This window comes from Lissotriton helveticus, chromosome 3_2 (genome assembly GCF_964261635.1).
Source record: "Lissotriton helveticus chromosome 3_2, aLisHel1.1, whole genome shotgun sequence".
Classification (NCBI taxonomy): Eukaryota; Metazoa; Chordata; class Amphibia; order Caudata; family Salamandridae; genus Lissotriton; species Lissotriton helveticus.
The window spans coordinates 230,259,607-230,273,712 of record NC_136062.1 but is presented as its reverse complement, the minus strand read 5'-3'; the positions used below and the strand labels follow the sequence as shown (position 1 = coordinate 230,273,712).

Here is a 14,106-nt window from a genome sequence, read left to right as displayed (position 1 = left end):
ATGGGTGTGGTTATGATACCCCCAATCCCTGCGCTCATTGAAACTGACACACTAAAGTTGCTCCAATGTGTTATGTTCAGAAACTGTGCCTGACGTATGATCTGCTCTTTTGCATTAAGCGCAAGTCAGTGGTACCTACAATTTTTTTACTCTTTTACTCTGACTGCTCTCATATTTCAAATGGAGGTGAAAGATGAGGGAGAGTTGATTGGGGTTTAAATGGGTGTTGTGGATTATCAATGCCAAAAATCAATAAATACAATTGGATGAAATCATGAAGGCTGACTTCAAGACGGGAAGCATGACGGGGTGCTAGGCTGTCTCTCCACATGGACAGTGGTTGGGCGGTGCTGCATATCTACTGCCTCTTCTACACTCTCTGGTGGGCAATAGTTGCAAAAGTGGCCTTAGCTACTCTTATGGCGAATAACTCACCTCATGCTTCAATGAAGAATGCAGTTAGCTACAAAAATTTGTATGAATTGCAGGCCACATTGACCAACACTCTGAACGTACCATGTGGCCCTAGATCCCTCCTGGGGATATGTCTAACTGAAGGTCGCTTGAACGTCAGTCACCATTGGGCTCTCCCATGGCATGCCTTGAGCTTTCATAGAGGCCTCTGCTCCCTTTGTCCTTCCAAGGTCATACTCCTGTTAGCCAATCGCAGGCGCCACCCCTGGGTCCCAACATAGAGCTAAGCCTACTAGCCACCTACCCTTCCCACCTTGGTGGATTGGGTGGGCACCTGGTCCGCTTCGGCCTGAAAAACCCAGGGCGCCTAACTCTATGCTGCATGTGGCTGTCTGTGGTGTATGATGGCTGCCAGAGCACTGCCTCAATTGCCTACTCCCTAGGCTGGGATGATCCACTGTCTGCCTGAGACTGCCGTTTTACATGTTAGCTATGGCAGGTGACCTATAATTGCTGTGTTTGGTTTGTGTGTCCTTCTAATCGAGGCGTACTTTGTGGGTGGTATTAGGCAGGTAGTGGCTCCCAGCATGCCAGGATTGGGTCTACTCAGAGTCAGGTTGCTTGGCAATGAAGCCCAAAATGGGTGGTAAACCTCATCTAAGGCTAAATACGGGTGCGAGTTATAATCGATAAGTATCATAGGGGAAAGTTGAAAATAATTTTTAAGAGAGAGTTCAAGAGAACAGATAGTGTCCATGCAGTCTGCCCGGAGGAGTCAATACAGCAGGAAGGACGGTTGCCTGAGAAGGCAGATTCCCTGCACAACAGGACTGCTGCCCTGCTCAACCTGGCCCACGCATGGTGAATTTCCTCTGCAGCAATGCACCACAACTGGCTACAGGTTGGCTAGTAGCCTTTGTGGAGGCAGGTGGTTTTCCACTCATGTGAAGAGTGTTAACGTCCCTTTGCAGCATCGTCATATCTGCAGGGCCAAGGAAGATTGCCTGCCTCAGCACCCTCCCTCAACAAACATCCCTCTCGGGTGCACCAGGGCAGGGAAGGTGGTAAGGGGCCCCTGCTACTGACACAACAGTCAACTTAGGTGGACTGTGCCCAGTATGCCCTACTGAGTCACGCCGATGGCAAGGAGGCCCAACGAGTCTGCGGCAATATTTGTTACTCATATGACCCATCTTGAAACATGGACCAAGTAGTCTAACACATGCATGAGTCAGAGGACTGTTTGAAACTATGTGGCGCAATGAACGTAGGGCCCTGCACATGCTGGTTAAGGAGGCATCCTTCTGTGGGCCTGAGGCGGGTACACCACCGGCCTGTCTTTTCTGTTCTGTTAGGGAGGTAAGATAAGTGGGAGGCCCTCAGGCTGCCGGTAAAATACCACTACTCTCATTGTTTTTTCACTTACCTGGTGAGGCGGGGTGAACACTGTGGGGCTTTCGCTTTGGCTCAAAGCACCCAGGGCCCACCAGGCATGACCCGCTCCAGGGGCAGTGGCAGTTGGGGAGTTTGACTTGGGTGGTATACCCATCAAATGCTAAAGTAAGTGTCCTAAAGAAAACTTAGGGCAGACAGAAAGTTCCCAATGAGCAGAAGGGCAAACACTTGCTTGATCTCAAAATTTTCAGTATGACTATAGATGGTGCCTCACAATCCTTCTGACTTTTTGGGTTTCTAGCAGGAGGTATCAGAAAAGTTACTAGAGGAATAATTGGCTTGTGGCAGCTAAGCGTCCATAGTGAAGATGCTTTTTTGATCTTACTCTATCACCTTTTCTTATCATTGAGGAGCAGAATTCACCTAATGTTGGATTGTTCACCCATTAATAAATAGGGAACGTGAGCTGGGTTTAGGTCATCATGAGACATGTTAGTTTTACCCTACAGATGATGTGTTTTTACAATAGTAATCCTGCTCATATGAGAGGAACCTGAGATTCAGACATTTGACGTATATGTTTGGCCGAGGAGCTAATGGGACTGACCTACCATCTGCGGGATACTGACTGAAAGCCTTTAAGTCAGAATTCCTCCTAAACCATAGCAATACTACAGTGCCATGAAGCCTCAGTTGGCCTGAGGTTGATGGCCTCTGGATTGGTGCTTAGAGCTACTGCCTTGGGGACCGAAGCACAAATGGAAGGGGGCCGCCTCCATCATCTTTAGTGCACTGTATATTTGTGGGGCACCCCGTGTTAAATCATTCCTAGACGACCTGATTCTGGGTTAGGGTTTAATAAGTAGCAAAACAGCTAGCACGCTGCAATCTATTGAAAGTCAACCTCTGAGCCAAGCTTTTTACTTTGTCTGTTGACACTAGTTCCCCCCTGGATTCCTTCTACCATTGTTGGCGGGTGAGACTGGGTGCGGACCTTGGGGAAGCTACCTCCACCACATGACATGCGGCTCTGGTGCCTCCCACTCTGCGCCGCTGGGAGCAGAAATGGTGGCACAATCCCACACAGGCCAGCTGGATGACCAGATGGCTGAGGTTGGCACAAGTGCAGTCCCCTGGATGCAAAAAGCCAGTGGGTGCCTCTGTGAAGAACCCTCCTGACCTCTGGCCTTGTCGTCAACTGCCACCTGGGCAGTCTCGTTGCCAGGTTGACCTGAGCCATTCAGATAATCAGTCTGTGGCTGGCTGACGAGCTTGCTAATCAGTGGCTGGTGAACCAAATAGCCAGTTGGTAGCTGATCAAACAGATGACCTGGCTTAATAGTTGGGCAAAATATGGTTTCCCAGGCGGGCCCAAGGAGAGACAGAGGTTGTCTGGGGGGTTTAACCCTCCTTAGCTCCCCAGGCTCAGGCACCAGGAAGAAGGAAGGCACTGACTTGAGGCACCCTTAGTTGATGGACTGAGGTGACAGTTCCTACCCATGGCATGGTGACCTCGGAGTGGGTAGCACTCTTGTGTCTCTCCAGGTTGTGGAGTGGAGCAAAGGCCCAACTGCCGGGCAGATCCTGGGCAGGTTAGCATTGGACTGTGGAGGAGTTTGGGGCTGCTACAGACTCCCTACATCACTGATTATATTAAGAACAACTACATTGAATTGGCACCCGTGCTGGATACTGTCCAATTCATAACCCCGGAGCAACTAGAAAGTTTGGACTCCAGAGACTAGTGGCTGTGGCTCTCCAACCAGACATTGGACTGCATGTTACCAGTGGACACTACTGTGAGGAGCCAAAGAAAGCACCTACAAGATTATTTTGCAGGATGGTATTTGCATCTTCGGGTGGTGGGCTTTTGGGGTAAAGCTAGGATTGCATTGTGGCAGGTATACTGGATGTATTTCTAAGAACATTCCTTTACACTTTCCTAGACTTAATTAGTAGATATTGAAACCTTGACGCTGTTACTTAAAGTTTTTGAACTTTGTTCTGAAAAATCTTTGAAATAGTTTAAATCCACACATGCCTGCGAGAACTCGAGGGCATCTGAATATTAAACTATATTCTAATGCTTAGTGCTAAGAGGCCACAAACGTGCTGGGGGGTTGTTCTCTGGCACACAATGTGCTAGACACCTCTTGTTTTGCATACCAATTTATGTTTTGAGTGTAGGCTATTTATTTGCCGGCTAATAAACGAATTTTCTTTCAAGCAGTAAAGAGCTGTCTAGACATTGAAATTTGTGTTGCATGATGCCTCTTGGAGTAAGCCTCTACTGCTCGACCCTTCTACCGTGAGACAGTCAAGCACTAAAAGGGAATACTTTGTCATATATTTTAAATGTATTAGTATTCTACCCCTGGATACTAGTAGCAAACGTGAGTCACAGTTAATGCTCTCCAGATCTCATGCTGCCCTTAAAACACAGTAAAAGAAAATGCATCGCATGAAATATGATAAACCTGTCAAAATTCATCAAATAATAACAGAATAGCTGGCTCACCCTTTGTGTCTTTGTGAGTCCCTTTTCTCTTACATCCAAAATCGTGCGTAAATCACCTTATGTCCAAGTAAAAGAAAACTATTCATGTTACTGGTCGTTTTCCACATAAGATATGTTTATAGTTTCTCCTGCAGCACAAACATTTTTTTCTGTACATCCAGTGCTTTTTGCTGGTGTATCTAAATGTAATTCGTGATCCAGAGGCTGACATTGAAGTGATTGGTTATTTCATGAGGTCACCCTTAGGAGTGCCTATAAACTCTGTGGTTTGGAAACAATACATGTGGAATTAAATGTGTTGTAAAATGCATGGCTGTGCCTAATTTGTGTTATCAATTTTTGGTGGATGGAGATGAGAATGCCATCACGCCTGCCTTGATAAAGCTTGCCTCATTCACTGAACTAACTTGCTCCTTGAGGGTAAGGCCGAACAGGAGACCAAAATCAACCCTAACATAAATATTCACACTCTCTGCACACTGCTGGAGGCAGCACTAGAATGGGGACATGGTTGGGTCATGGAAGCCCATCCTGCTCTGAAAGCGAGCCCCAAGCCTGCCGCCCACTGGGTAAAGGACAGAATGGCAAAATGGCCCCCAGAAAGGGAGCAATTGTCAACCCCAAAGATTTCAATGCAATTATGCCATTTTACTTGTTCTGTACCTCTGTTACCAAACTGCATGATATTAAAAGTCATAAATAAATTCAAAGACCTGGAGCATTTATAGTTTGCTGATTTAACTCAAATGACCCGCATTCAAATTAAACTGAGAACTCTGATGGTAACCGGATGATTACCCATTGATTAATCATCAATTACCCTTGATTGGTGTCTCTGACACACCAAGCATGTAATAAAAAAGGATATAAAAACTTTGTTTAACATTCGGATAAAGTAGCCCAGGCAGTAAACTATAGCACTAGTCTTCAATTATTGAATGTGTAGTTTAGAAGATGGATCCACAATCAAAGACCAAGGACCTGTAAATTAAATTTGGTGCTTGGGCGTAAATGAGCTGTTTCTCAATTAAATCTGAATTCTTCACGCCTACTAAGCCTCAATCTCCAGTACCGGAAGACACAGGTAAGAAAGCTCAACTTCTAGTCCATGTTGCATTTGCCAGGCAAATAACATCATTTGGCTTATTCTAAAATGATAGATCTTTTACTAACACTAGGGATATTTCAGCTGAGATCCACAAAAACTCAGAAGTGTGCTGGTAGTGGTGCCCACTCATAATTGACAAATACAACTTGTGAAGTCTGTTAGGACAACAATAGAGGGATAATAAGAATTTAAATGTCTGATGTTAAGGTTGGCAGTAGTACAACTATTTTGGTTCTAAACACATACTACTGGATACAATTAGTTGATGGAAGCATAACGTTGTTGAAGACCCTTGCACCAACATGGTGCAGCCATCGACATCTTGGTTGCTCCTGCGGTAACTACAGTCACAGCAGCTGAATCTGTAGGCAGGTTCATATTGTGGAGGAAGGTAAAGAATATAGGTCACCTTGGTGGTAGATTGATGGTTTTGATAGCTTTGCACACATTCACGTTGCTTGTGGTTGACCCTTTTGATGCGGCTGTTACTAATAGCTTTTACCTTTTGTATTCTCATTTCATTTGTTTTAAATTTTGTTTGTGATTGCTTTTTTGGCGATTTTTCCTTGCACGGGTGCTAAAACTAGGGGTTCATGGCATTACAAATATTGGGGCATATTTACACCACAACGTCACTTTTAATGGTGTTGTGACGGCGAATGGAGGTTAGCCTTATTTACAAGGCAGCGTTAACCTCTAAGTGTAGCGTGAAAGGGGCGGGCAATTGGTGTTGTGGTGGGCGTTCCACTGCGGCAACCATTGATTTTGACGCTACCCCCTATTTACAAGAGCAGCATTAATAGGAGACAGTGCCAAAATTAAGACTGAGAAAACCCTGTCTTTAACAGGCAAAACAAGGAGAAATTCTTTATTTCTCCTTGTTTTTGCTGTTTCCATGCTTGCTGCCTCGGGCAGCACACATATAAACAGAAAAACGCCAATGCTTGTTTATGTGCAGGAAGGTCCCCCTTCCTGCACATAAGCAATCATTTAAAACTAATGCTGTTTGGCAACTTCTGTGTGTGCTGCATTAAGCTGCACACATAGAAGTTACAAAATGGGATTTAGAGTTTGTTTATGTGCAGTAAGGGGGACCTTTCTGCACATAAACAAACTTCCCCTCAACACAGACACCCTTGCTCTATGGTGCGAGGGTGTCTGCGTTGGCGCTAGTTTGCTAAATTAAGCACCAAAGTAGGGGGAAACTAAGGGCTGCACCATATTCTAGTAAATATGGTGCAGCTCTGCGAAGCGTGCCGTTAGCCTTCTAGCCCCAAAGTGATTTGAAACTTCGTATATTTTGAAAAATATTTCATGCCTCACAAAGTGCAAGCTTACAGTTGTAGTTTCAATACAGGCTTAACTATAATGCTAGCAGGAAACCATTTCCGCTGCTGCTCATGGGTCGGAGCAGATAGTGACAGCTGTTGGACCACCCATGCTCAGAAGCCATTCACTCACTTCCCCGCTGACGGACATCCCGCCCTCAATGGGACAATACTTCTGGTGATGGGGAATCACCAGTGCATGGCTGTTGAGTAGAGGCCGGGTACCTGCTGCCTCTCAGAACTGAGTGGTGGTGGGTAAAGTGCCCTTACAGCCGGATTTTCTGCAATGGGACATAAAAATTCCATGAATCATCATCTGCAGAGTGCTGGCCCTACTGAAGAACATGTATCATCAATTGGTGGAGGGAGAAAGAGTAGAGATCCTTTCAATCTCCTTTCAATAATTCTAAATCAATATGGAAAGGATCACTGGTCCTGCATAACCAAGGTCTGCAGGTAGATAGGTAGGTAGGTGTCTCCCAAATAAAAGACCCTCATACACGTGTTTTACAGAGTCGTGTAGCGGTATATGATGTGTCTCCGCTTCTTTTTACACGTGTTTGTGCGTAATCCTTGGGTCAGTTTTTGTTTGCACCCTCCGCCAGGAGGTTTTAACTTTGGTTAAAACAGTAGTGATGGTGAATAGTGAAAAGGTGGGATAGAATGTTAAAAATACCTGGACAGCCAGGGGTTTAACTTTAATATATCTGGATTCGGGTAAAGGGTTGTAGGTGTGCAGCTGTAGAATTATTTAGGAATTCTAGCGCACTAATCAAGTGAGGTTAAAAGTGGTCGACATGTTTCAGCCTGGGTTGCCGGATGGTCAGTAGGCTTTCTTCAGGACCATAAAGTGATTGGGTGAATGTGAAGAAAAAGGTAAATTTGTAACCTGATTCGTTTTTTAGTAGTAGATGGTCACATTGTACCTGTAATTAGAGAAAAAGGAGACTGTGCACACAAACTAATAAAAAATGGTGGAGGAAGACACATTTACAATGTACAATCACATAGTTGTGAATAACAAATATTCAATTATGAAAACGATTATAAAAACGATTTTAGCAATACTAAACTCAGAGTCAGAGTCATATTACGCGTCAACTTTCTTATTCTCAATTTTCGTTTGGGCATCATTAGGATGTTTGCTACAGTACCGTGTTGTTAATGATACTGTTCTACTTTCTCATTCTCAAATTTCTGTGTGTGCATCATTAGGATGTTTGTTACAGTACCGAGTTGTTATTGGTAATGTTCAAGTTGTACATCACCGGTACTGAATGACATATTTTTGTTGTATATTTCTAGGCATGTTTGTCTGTTATCATGGTAAGCAGTATAATAACGAATACAATCACCAAGCTAGTGTTATTCTGTTAGTGTTATTCCTATTTGGAAAGAAGGGTACTATTCTCAAGCAGTAACTCTTCTTGACGTCAAGAGGAAGGTAAAATTAAGCGAACACTTACGTTTCTATCTTAAAAACCAATCACTCTTTGCAAGCAGTAACTCTTCATGTTAGCGAAAACCAAAATAAATACACGCGCATGCAGACGTTTTGGTATCATTGAATATGCGCTTAAAATGACTGTTCAAAAAAGGTGTCCAATATCCCTTAGTGTGAAATGCGCCTATCGTATAAATCTCAAAAAGCGCTAGGTCTTGGCATGCACATACTGTGAGGTTATACATATACTTATGCGCAAGTGGTGATAAGCGAGTGAACTTTGTTAATCGTACCTCTACATTACGTGAGACTTGTCTCTTCGGGGACCATGGCAGGTAGGGGGAGGCTTCACTGTTAGGAGTGAGGAAGAAGGGGTTTAGTAAAGGGGTTGTAATACTTGCGGTTTTCTCCAGAAAGGTAGAGACGATAATCTTCGATACCTCTAGCCTTCAGACGCCCTTTTAGCAGCATGTGCTGTCTCTGCCCTTGGTGACCCGGAATCAATCGCGGGTGTATTTCTGGGCTTCATATATTCAAAGTTGTGGAAACTGAAGAGTTACTCGGGTATCTTTGCTTGACTATATATCTGATTCTTAAAATATATAATTTTCTCAAAATATATCACATTGTTAAGAGATGTAAAGTTATTAGCCAAGCCAAGCTTTCTTACAGTAGGATTGCGACGTAGAGCCATAGAGAATAGTTGACAAGTAGGTGCTTGTTGGAACTATTTAGAACGTGCTGTTTTGTGGTACATGGTAAGGTTTACTTTGAAAATAGGCCAAAATGATTTATGTTCGAGGATCTGTTGTAAATATGGCCATGAAGATATCTTGATCTAGATGAGTATTTTTCGATTATTTATTCAGAGATAGCCACTGGACGGCATCGTTCAGGCCGTCACTGTCTGTCTTTAGTCTGTGCACCCAACGTTGCTCTTTTTCTAACAGGATTTTCGCTGCGATCCTGTCTACAATTTCAAGTGTCTCCAAAATTACCCACTGTAGGTCATTCACGGTGTGGCCTGATTCTTTATAGTGGGTTGACATCTTTGTGGTTGTTTTTTTACAATTTACATTACTGCGATGTTCACAGAGCCTTTGTTTGGCCTTTCGGCAAGTCATGCCAATATATCTCATTTGGCACGGGCAGGTTATCATATAAATGACATGGCTTGTGTTGCAGTTCGAGTGTCTTTTTAATTTCCAATTGAAATCAGGAAGTAGCTGTAGTTCTTTTGTGGGTTTTGTAGTGTCGCAGACTGTGCAGGTTCCACATGGGTAATGGCCTGTTACTGGACTGTTATTCCACAATCCTAGTGTCTCTTTCTTTTTCTTCGGCGGCGGTCTCGTGTGCACCAATAAGTCCTTAAGGTTGCGACTTCTCCTATTGGCAAACCTTGGTTTGGGCCAATTCAGATTGTTGGATGTTACTATTCTCCAATTTCTGTTGATTATTTTCTTCACTTGATTGGTGACTGGGCTATAGGTAGTTACACATGTGATCCATTCTTCCTTCGGTCTCGGACACGTCTCTAGAAGTGCTCCTCTTGGTTGGTTGCGAGCACGTTTTTTGCATGTGTTGATCACCTTTATTGGATATTGACGGACCAATAGTTTGTTACATAAATCACTTGCTTGGCTTTTGTAGTCAGAGATTGTACTGCAATTCCTTCTTAAACGAAGGAATAGACTATACGGGAGATTTTCCCGTAAGGGTCTGGGATGGAAGCTTTGGAAGGACAACACGCTGTTCTTGGCCGTAGGTTTAAAAAATGTACGGGTCTGCAAAGTATTGTCTTTAGAGAAAATGGTAATGTCTAGGAAGTACAAGGTGCTTTCATTGGCAGTATATGTGAATTTCAAGCACTCATCTTGAATATTGAGCCAACGGTGGAAATTCGTCAAGGTTTTCTTATCTCCCTTCCATATTAATAGAATATCATCTATATATCTCTTCCAAAAGAGAATATGATGAAGGTAGGGGTTGCTCTCATTCTGAACGAAAGTGTGTTCAAAAGTGCTGACGTACAAACCCGCCACACTAGGGGCAAATGTGCTGCCCATAGATGTACCATGGCGTTGGAGGTAGAGGGTATCTTTGTACTGGAAACATTTTTCTGTTAGAGCTATTCTACAACATTCCAATACAAAGTGTCTTGGGGTTTTGTTGGGCCAGTCAATGTCAAAAAGGATTGTCTCTAGAGTATCTAGAGTCTTTTTCTGTGGTAAACTCGTGTAGAGACTCTCTACGTCTAAGCCTATTAAGAGCATTGTTTCTTCTGAGTACTCAAAATTTTGTAGCATATTAAGAAGGTCTCTTGTGTCCTTCAAATAGGTGGGTGTTTTTTGGACCAGTGGTCTCAAGTACTGGTCTGCAAACTCTGAGAGTGGCTCTAACAACGAGTTTATACCGGAGACAATTGGTCTCCCTGGGGGGTGGCATTCTCCCTTTATGCGTTTTTGGTAAGGAGTAGAAGTATGGTGTTACAGGTGTTCTTACTTCCAGATATTCTGCCTCCTTTTTGGACACCAAATTGTTGACTTCCGCTTCTTCTACCATCATGGATATCATTCTTTGTAGACGTGCAGTTGGGTCTATTGTTAAGACCTCATAGAATTTTGTGTCTGCAAGGAGATCCATACACTGTTTGTCATATCCAGCTGCTGACAATAGGACTATTCCTCCCCCTTTGTACGCTGGTTTTATTACGATCTCTCTGTCATTCTTGAGTTCAGTGAGGGCCAGTTGTTCTGCCTTTGTGATATTTTGAAAGGGTTTCTTAGGTTGATTGTGCAATTGGTCTACTTCCTTCATTATTGCCTGTTCAAAAGTGCATATTTCGATTGGGACTTGTGAGTTGAGTGGACAGAATGTGGACTTGTTCCTCAGGGTCGTGTCGCCTTCTTGTGTCAATTGTTGTTCGTCTTTGAAAAAAGCTTTCAATTTTAGGGTGTGACAAAAAGCCGCTATTTCGCATTTCGTTTTGAAAATGTCAGTTCTTGGGGTAGGGACATACCCAAGTCCTTTGTTCAAGACACTGATCTGGTCCTTTGTTAAAATTCTGTCAGTCAGGTTAATGACGAGGTTGTTGGGCCCGATCCTGTCTTGGCCTTCGTTACGCTCCTGGTTTCGACCTGTCTCGTTTTGGTCGGACCAGGTTATCCCTTTTTGTCTGGACCGGCGATTGGACTGGCCATTCCCTAAAAAAGGACGTCCTTGTTGGTAATTATGACCTCCTTGTTGCATCTGGTGGTTCATGGGTACTTCAAAATAAGGGTTAGGCCATCCTTGGAATTGTGGGTTGAAGGGGAGGAAAGGCATATTTGGGCCCCCATTTTGAAAGTACGGTGGTCGCCAAAAGTTATTGTGCCCTCTCCTGTTACCCCTCGTATTTCGGTAGTTTCCTCTCCCACGGTTTGTGGACTCGTCCCCACTCTGGTCTGAGCTGTCATTTGAGGATATGCTGTTGGAATCGTTATTAGATTAATTATCATTTGGTTTATAGTCCTTACTACTGTACGGATGGATGCGTTCTAGCGAGAACCTTTTTAGTTCTTTCGCTAGTTTTTGTAGTTTCGTTTGTGTAAGATATTCTTGACTTTCTTTCATTTCTTTATTGATTTCTTCCAGCCGGGTCTTGTAAATTGTTATATTTACTGTGTTGTTCAATTTGGTTTCAAGGATTTCTATTTTTACCATCAATTCCTCTGTAAGTCTAGTGGCAGTTTTTATTATTAATACCAGGTAGTCCCTGGTGCACTTCCATGAAATGGACGACCAATCTTTCCGGAATGCTAGATCTTTAGGAAATATCCGGGGGGCATTTGTCACCCATAATCCTCTTGGAGCTGCGTTAACTCGAAGGTATTCAGTCATTATGATACCATGTACAGCTGTTCTGACTTGTTCTTTCTTCACTTCGCTCAACTCATCCAATTCTGCAGTAGAAGATAGAGTTTGAGAAAGGTCACCTTCTATGAGTAGTGGTGGTCTGGCAAGTATTGCTTCAATTTCTTCGCTCGTATAGCTGAGTCCAAAACTTCCCGCCATGGTCAATTACCACAGTGGGCTGATCTTAACTGGGCTCACGTATTGGGTTCTTTCAACTCCCAGAGCTGCACGCTGCTTGACACGTATCGTCAATTGGTGGAGGGAGAAAGAGTAGAGATCCTTTCAATCTCCTTTCAATAATTCTAAATCAATATGGAAAGGGTCACTGGTCCTGCATAACCAAGGTCTGCAGGTAGATAGGTAGGTAGGTGTCTCCCAAATAAAAGACCCTCATACACGTGTTTTACAGAGTCGTGTAGCGGTATATGATGTGTCCCCGCTTCTTTTTACACGTGTTCGTGCGTAATCCTTGGGTCAGTTTTTGTTTGCACCCTCCGCCAAGAGGTTTTACCTTTGGTTAAAACAGTAGTGATAGTGAATAGTGAAAAGGTGGGATAGAATGTTAAAAATACCCGGACAGCCAGGGGTTTAACTATAATATATCTGGATTCGGGTAAAGAGTTGTAGGTGTGCAGCTGTAGAATTATTTAGGAATTCTAGCGCACTGATCAAGTGAGGTTAAAAGTGGTTGACAAGTTTCAGCCTGGGTTGCCGGATGGTCAGTAGGCTTTCTTCAGGACCATAAAGTGATTGGGTGAATGTGAAGAAAAAGATAAATTTGTAACCTGATTCGTTTTTTAGTAGTAGATGGTCACATTGTACCTGTAATTAGAGAAAAAGGAGACTGTGCATACAAACTAATAAAAAATGGTGGAGGAAGACACATTTACAATGTACAATCACATAGTTGTGAAGAACAAATATTCAATTATGAAAACGATTATAAAAACGATTTTAGCAATACTAAACTTAGAGGCACAGTCATATTACGCATCAACTTTCTCATTCTCAATTTTCGTTTGGGCATCATTAGGATGTTTGCTACAGTACCGTGTTGTTAATGGTACTGTTCTACTTTCTCATTCTTAAATTTCTGTGTGTGCATCATTAGGATGTTTGTTACAGTACCGAGTTGTTATTGGTAATGTTCAGGTTGTACATCACCGGTACTGAATGACATATTTTTGTTGTATATTTCTAGGCATGTTTGTCTGTTATCATGGTAAGCAGTATAATAACGAATACAATCTCCAAGCTAGTGTTATTCTGTTAGTGTTATTCCTATTTGGAAAGAAGGGTACTATTCTCAAGCAGTAACTTTCTTGACGTCAAGAGGAAGGTAAAATTAAGCGAACACTTACGTTTCTATCTTAAAAAACGATCACTCTTTGCAAGCAGTAACTCTTCATGTTAGCGAAAACCAAAATAAATACACGTGCATGCCGACGTTTTGGTATCATTGAATATGCGCTTAAAATGACTGTTCAAAAAATGTGTCCGATATCCCTTAATGTGAAATGCGCCTATCGTATAAATCTCAAAAAGCGCTAGGTCTTGGCATGCACATACTGTGAGGTTATACATATACTTATGCGCAAGTGGTGATAAGCGAGTGAACTTTGTTAATCGTACCTCTACATTACATGAGACTTGTCTCTTCGGGGACCATGGCAGGTAGGGGGAGGCTTCACTGTTAGGAGTGAGGAAGAAGGGGTTTAGTAAAGGGGTTGTAATACTTGCGGTTTTCTCCAGAAAGGTAGAGACGATAATCTTCGATACCTCTAGCCTTCAGACGCCCTTTTAGCAGCATGTGCTGTCTCTGCCCTTGGTGACCCGGAATCAATCGCGGGTGTGTTTCTGGGCTTCATATATTCAAAGTAGTGGAAACTGAAGAGTTACTCGGGTATTTTTGCTTGACTATATATCTGATTCTTAAAATATATAATTTTCTCAAAATATATCACGTTGTTAAGAGATGTAAAGTTATTAGTTAACGCCAAGCTTT

General features: G+C 43.0%; 1 pseudogene; it reads left to right on the top strand.

The window, feature by feature from the left end:
* Positions 1 to 412: 412 nt before the first annotated feature.
* Positions 413 to 562, top strand: LOC144826762 (5.8S ribosomal RNA; annotated as a pseudogene).
* Positions 563 to 14,106: the final 13,544 nt, after the last annotated feature.